The sequence below is a fragment of the Nannospalax galili genome, unplaced genomic scaffold (genome assembly GCF_000622305.1).
Source record: "Nannospalax galili isolate Female #2095 unplaced genomic scaffold, S.galili_v1.0 scaffold1507, whole genome shotgun sequence".
Lineage (NCBI taxonomy): Eukaryota > Metazoa > Chordata > Mammalia > Rodentia > Spalacidae > Nannospalax > Nannospalax galili.
In genome coordinates, this window is record NW_008355454.1 from 77,026 (window position 1) to 83,168 (window position 6,143).

Here is a 6,143-nt window from a genome sequence, read left to right on the forward strand (position 1 = left end):
GAAAAAATTCAATAAAAATAAAAATAAATTTAAAAATGCCCAAGTATCAGCAAATGAAACAACACGCTGATAAGTCTCCAATGACTTTTAATAAAAAGCAGAAATAGGAAATTATTTCCAACTGAATGGTAATAAAATTGGGGCACATATCAACTTATGACAATTAGATCAAACAGTTTTAAAGGTAAAGACATGCATTTAAATACATTATTTGTACACATTTAAAGGTTGAATATTTATTGATGTGACTAATGAATATTAATTGATTAATGTTAATGTTATTCATTAAGCATTGGTTTTAGAAAAATTTACAAGTTAAACAGCAAAGTAAGCTTAAAAGAAAAAGAAAGAAAAGCAGACTAGGAAGAGAAATCAGTGAATTAGATACAATTGCAGAATAAAACTAAAGCTATAAATTGGTTCATTAAGAGAGCAAATAAGTTTGATAACCAAATAAAAAATTAACCAAAACATAGAACTTACAATTTCAAGTATCAGAAATGAAAAAGTTACTGCTAGGCAAAAACTGTAGGTAGGGAGTTTCTCTCTCCTCCCTGTCTCCTTTCCCACCTTCCTCCCATTCTCTCTCCTTATTCTCCCTGACCCTCCTCTCCCTATTGTCCCTCTTCTTCCCATGCCTCTCTCCATGCCCTTCCCCCTCCCTTAATCTGTCTCCTTTCCTTTCTCTGGTGCTACTGTTTGAACCTAAGGCCTATGTATGCTAAGAATATGCTCCACCACTAAGCTCCACCTCCATTCTAGATATGAAAGGCGATTTCTCAGATACAGTGAAGTCACAGTTTAACAATTCTGATTGGAAAAGAAAATTTGAATAGCTCTGTATATGTTAAGTAAATTTAATCTATAATTAAAACGTTTGCAAAAACTAGATTATAGTAAAAGGATATATTCCTAGCTATGCTTCAGGGTAAAACAAGCTTGACACCAGATCTAACAAGGGCATGTCAATATTTAATGGTTACCTTATCTAGCAGCACCCATGAAATTTCAACAATATGGTTCCCTAAACAAGATCTGGTGTCAAGCTCCCTGGTAGGTTATCTAAGACCAAGTGGTCAGTCCTAAACATGCATATAAATATGTGCAACACTAAATTAACTCAGTACTATATATACGGTGTGTGTGTGTGTGTGTGTGTGTGTGTGTGTGTGTGTGGTGTCTGTGTCTGGCTGTAGCAGCAATAATCAAGGAAGAGGTCACTAAGTTAAGAGGGAGTTGGGAGATGTGGGGAGGGTTGGATGGGGGAGGGTGGAATGAAGATAATATAAACATAGTACTCATGTATGAATTTGTTAAAACTTTTAAAAATAAAAGGTTTAATAGTAACAGGTTAATAAAATTATACATACAAAAATCATGATTAACAACAAATGAAATCGTTCAGTATTGCACAGAAAGAACTATATATGGAATCTGAAGTTATTTCTGGATTACAATATTAATATTAAAAACATTCACACACATAGTTCATAACATTAACCAAAGAACAAGATATTATGTTCACTTAAACAATGCAACAAGAGGATTCGGATATTCCAATACCTACTTTTATCTTTTAAAAAACATCAAATTGCAGGTAGAGGAGCAAATAAAGTTACTTGCTGCCAAGCCTGACAATTTGAGTTCGAATACCTGGACCTACATGGTGAAAGGCAAAAAGTGACTCCTTGAGTTGTTCTCTGGCCTCTCTGCGCATGCCATGACAGCTTCCCACCCCCACCCCCACCACACACACATACTGACCCAGAACAGGGTGCGCAATCACAAACAGATGCTATCAATCTAATCCCACTTGTTTGCAACACAAACGGGATAATTTTGGTAGAAGAAATCCTGAAACAAACATTCGTGATGCTAGATTGTGGCATACACAATTGAGAAAGATCAAGTCTTTTAGTACAACAGACACCTGTATGGATGGTAAGGGCTGCAATGCTGAGGGGCTGTATTGGAACAAGGGAGTAGAAGTGACGGTGGATGTGATGCTGATAATGGAAGCTGTGGTAATGGAGAGAATCCTGCTGTGGCTGGAGTTTGTGTTTTGTTATTCTGCATGAACAGGTGCCGGAATTAAGTAAAACAGGGAAGAGTAGGCACAAAATAGTATAGCTGTGCTATGTGTAGCTTGCTTTGGGAACAGGGAGTTCGCTAGTGTGTCTGGAGTGGAGAGGGCATGAATACATATACACATGCTCACAGAAGTATTGTCTTCTGATGAACCCTTTCCTTTTGTTCAACATTTAATAACATTCTACCATTTTTCCACAGCATAATTGCTTACGTTTGTTTTCATTCAGCTTCTGCCTAATCTTTGGAACACTGTTAATGCTCAACCTCTCAAGCTTCTATTTCTAATGCTTTTATATCAAGAATAAGATAATAGAACAGCCGGGCATGGTGGCACATGCCTGTAATCCCAGCACATGGGAGGCAGAGCCAGGCAGATCGTCTGCGAGTTCAAGGCCAGCCTGGTCTACATAGCAAGTTGCAGGCCAGCTGGGGCTATAGGGAGACCCTGTCTCAAAAAGACAAAAAACAAACAAACAAACAAACAAAAAAACCCAAAAAACAAAAAATAAAGATTATAGAACAAACACACAAGGGAGTTATGTTTTAGTACTTAGCCCCTCAGATTCAACACCTTAATCCAAATTCAAAGTCATTAAATTATATCAACTTCTAGTAATACCCCAAGTAAAACGATGTGTTTCCTGGTACTATCATTCAGTATTAATTTCATTTTCAATAAATTCAGAAAAATACAAAAGGTTCACAGGTCAATACCCACCTTAAGTCACATGTCTTATTTATATGGGATAAGCCAGATTTACATAAATTAGTCAAAATTTCTAGCTTAGTATTATACTCTATTAAATGGAACATTGCATATTGAAATGAGAAATTTTAAAATGGGGTTTTTACACGTCTACAAAGAATGACATTATTTTTTCCATAGCAGTCCCAGGTGACTAAGTTCATTTTAGTTTGACTTGCTTTAACTCATCTTCAATTTAATTCCAATGAAAATCATGAGCTGAGACAATTTCAGTGTTCTTGGATTGAACATCGCATTAATAAGAATGTCGGGGGGACACATGTTAGTCTTCATCTCTTTGCCTGATGTAAGGTATTTGTGAAATAAGATATCAAATGATAGGTCCATATTCTTGGTAGATAATCTCTGGTTAGCCTTACTTTCTTGTTACAAAGCGCATAATGAATCTCCTCAGCTTAGCACTAATAAAGGATCTATGAGCATGCAGATGTTACCTTTATGCTTTCTTAGTTTAAACTTTAAATACAGAAATAAAATGGAAATACTTCTTTGAGCTCTAATGTGGTAATGACTTTTACAATATGGACATACTCTGGACACATGACTTCTACTGAACCTTGCAACCAAAATATAAATCTTATCATAGCTTGCTTATGTCATAACCAAAATTACTGAGCCTTGATCTCTTTTTGTAATCCAAACTGACAGTCTGTGATCCCTCCTTCCCCTTGACCCAAAATACTATATGAATATGTCTGTGTATGTTTTGCATATTCATTGGAAGCAATGGAGATTCTTCCACTTATGATGCAAACAACATGAATTAAATTTATAGCATCTGTTTATGGTTATGTTTGTTTTAGGTCAATAGGGGTCAGAAATGATATAATCCTGATAAGACACCTCCAATTTTATTTCCCAATTCCATGCTATATATACTGCTACAATTAAAGAAAGAGTGAACACTTGTTCAGAGCATAGTTCTGAAAGCAATGTGAAGGAACAGGTGCTCAGAATAGTTTGTGTCCCTCTTAATAAAATGAACAATAAGAGTGAAGCTGTCTATATTCAAGAATCTTCATCACTTGGCATTGTGTAGTGAATGCCACATACGCGGTTACCAAGATGTTACTAACTCTTACCTTTATTACTGGTGTTTATATTTCCAAATCTTCTTCTATGTTTCTATACACAATATAAACATTTGTAATATACATTGCCTAGAACATGTTGAATTTATACGGTACTGTGTATTCATGTAGTATGAGTATGAGCTGGAAATTATTCTAATTTCTTATTTTTTTAATATTTTATTTACATTTATTTTTTATGCATATGAGTGTATTGCCTGCATGGAGGTAGGTGCACCTGTGTTGTGTAATGCTCTCAGAGATCAGAAGAAGGTGTCATATATCATGGAACTGGAGTTATGGACAGTTGTTAGTTGCCATGTGGATGTGGGGAATTGAACCTGGGTCTTCTGCAAAAGAACTATTTTTTTTTTTTTTTGAGACAGGGTCTCCCTATAGCCCCAGCTGTCCTGGAACTCACTATGTAGACCAGGCTGGCCTCGGACTCACAAAGATCCACCTGCCTCTGCTTCCCAAGTGCTGGGATTAAAGGCGTGTGCCACACTGAAACATCTCTCCAGCCCCGATATATTCTGAGTTCTTTAAATAAGGTTTCTCCATCTTAGTGGAAAGTTCATTGAAAATAGGTAACTACAAAGTAGAACACACTTTACAATGAAGTCTTTATTTTAGAAATTAGAGTGTGATTCAGTCCTACCATTTTGTGTAAGTGAAAAAAGTTATTTTTAGTACATAATGTCATTAATTATATGAAGTGCATTCCTTAGCGCATGTATCTGCCTCATGAAAACTCACAGTATTCCTGTTCCTGTGTATGGCTAACACCTAGCCTATGAAGTAGCATTTTGAGATGAATTTGCAAGATGTCCTATGCTTGAAAGATTGCATTAAGGAAAAGTTGTTGCAAATATGCAGACACAGGAATATAGATAGTTTTAACTTCCAAAATGCCAAAGGTGATTTGGTGACCTAAGACAAAGTGCATCAAAAGGGATCCCGAATTTTATGGGCGGCACTGAAGCACTCAACTGAAGTACTGTTTTTCTGCTCTATGTCACGGCCTGTCAGAATCATAACTGACAGGACAGCCTAACTGCTGAATCATTATTACAGCTCTGTTGACACTTGTCTGTTTTCAGTAGAATTCACTTCACTTTTACTTGGGATCTTGGTTCTCTGCTCCATATATAATTGCCATTCATAGTTATTTGAAGGGCTATTTGGAAAACTAAAACCTTCTGAAAGTAAGAACAGTTAGTGTATTATTCTTCTATGACTATAAATAATGCTAATTAATCAACTGATGTATGCAAAGCAACTTGCGTATTGTTTAATGTATTTTAATGTGTTGTTCAGCATCTTTCTTCTTGTGCATTCGACCATATGACAGTTTTGCATTCTTGGGAATTGTCACATATCAAAATGAAATTATTCAGAGATTTAATCACAATACATTCAACCTTAAAAAAGTCCTCCCTGTTTGTTTTCTGTCTTGATTGGATATCTTCACAAATCCCTGTTCCATAATCATGTTTTCATAGTTGTAAAGCTATACTTGCATTCTTTCACTGTTGTCCTCAATACGCCGTGCATCAACAGACAATATTCTTTGCTCCCAAGCTTCAGGACACTCAGCTGTAATACTGTCATGACTTCCTAGGGGCTACACACACCATTCAATCTGCCATGAACATATTAACATTTAAGAAAATGTTTTTTATTATTTTTATTTTGTTTGTATGAATGCTACGTTTGCATGTATGTAAGTGCACCGGAGTCATCCAATGCCCATGGAGGTCAGAAGAGGGCGTTGGATCACCTAGAAAGGGAGTTATGAACAGTTGTTAGCCACCAAGTAGGTGCTGGTAACAAAACCTGGTCCTTTGCAAGAGAAGTGGGTGCTTTTAACCTCTGAGCCAACTCTCCAGCCCCAAGAAACTTTTGATTAGGTCATATGGATCATGTTTGTGACTCACTTGCACTGCACTCTTGACACCCCACAGACTCTTGCTCTTGATTCTTTCGAGGGTGGGAGGGTTGCCTTTTGCTTATCCAAGCAACTGTATCAGAACATGAGGACTATTTCTTATGAAGCCTAAATCCAATTCAAATCAATTTATCTTTCACCTTAGAGGGGATAAGCCCATACACTCCAGACTTCCCATGGGCTCAGTAAATTCTGTATAGGGTTAGGTCCCTTAATTCTTGTAAGAATTTTTTCCTTCATTTCCTACATGTGTATCACCACATCACTT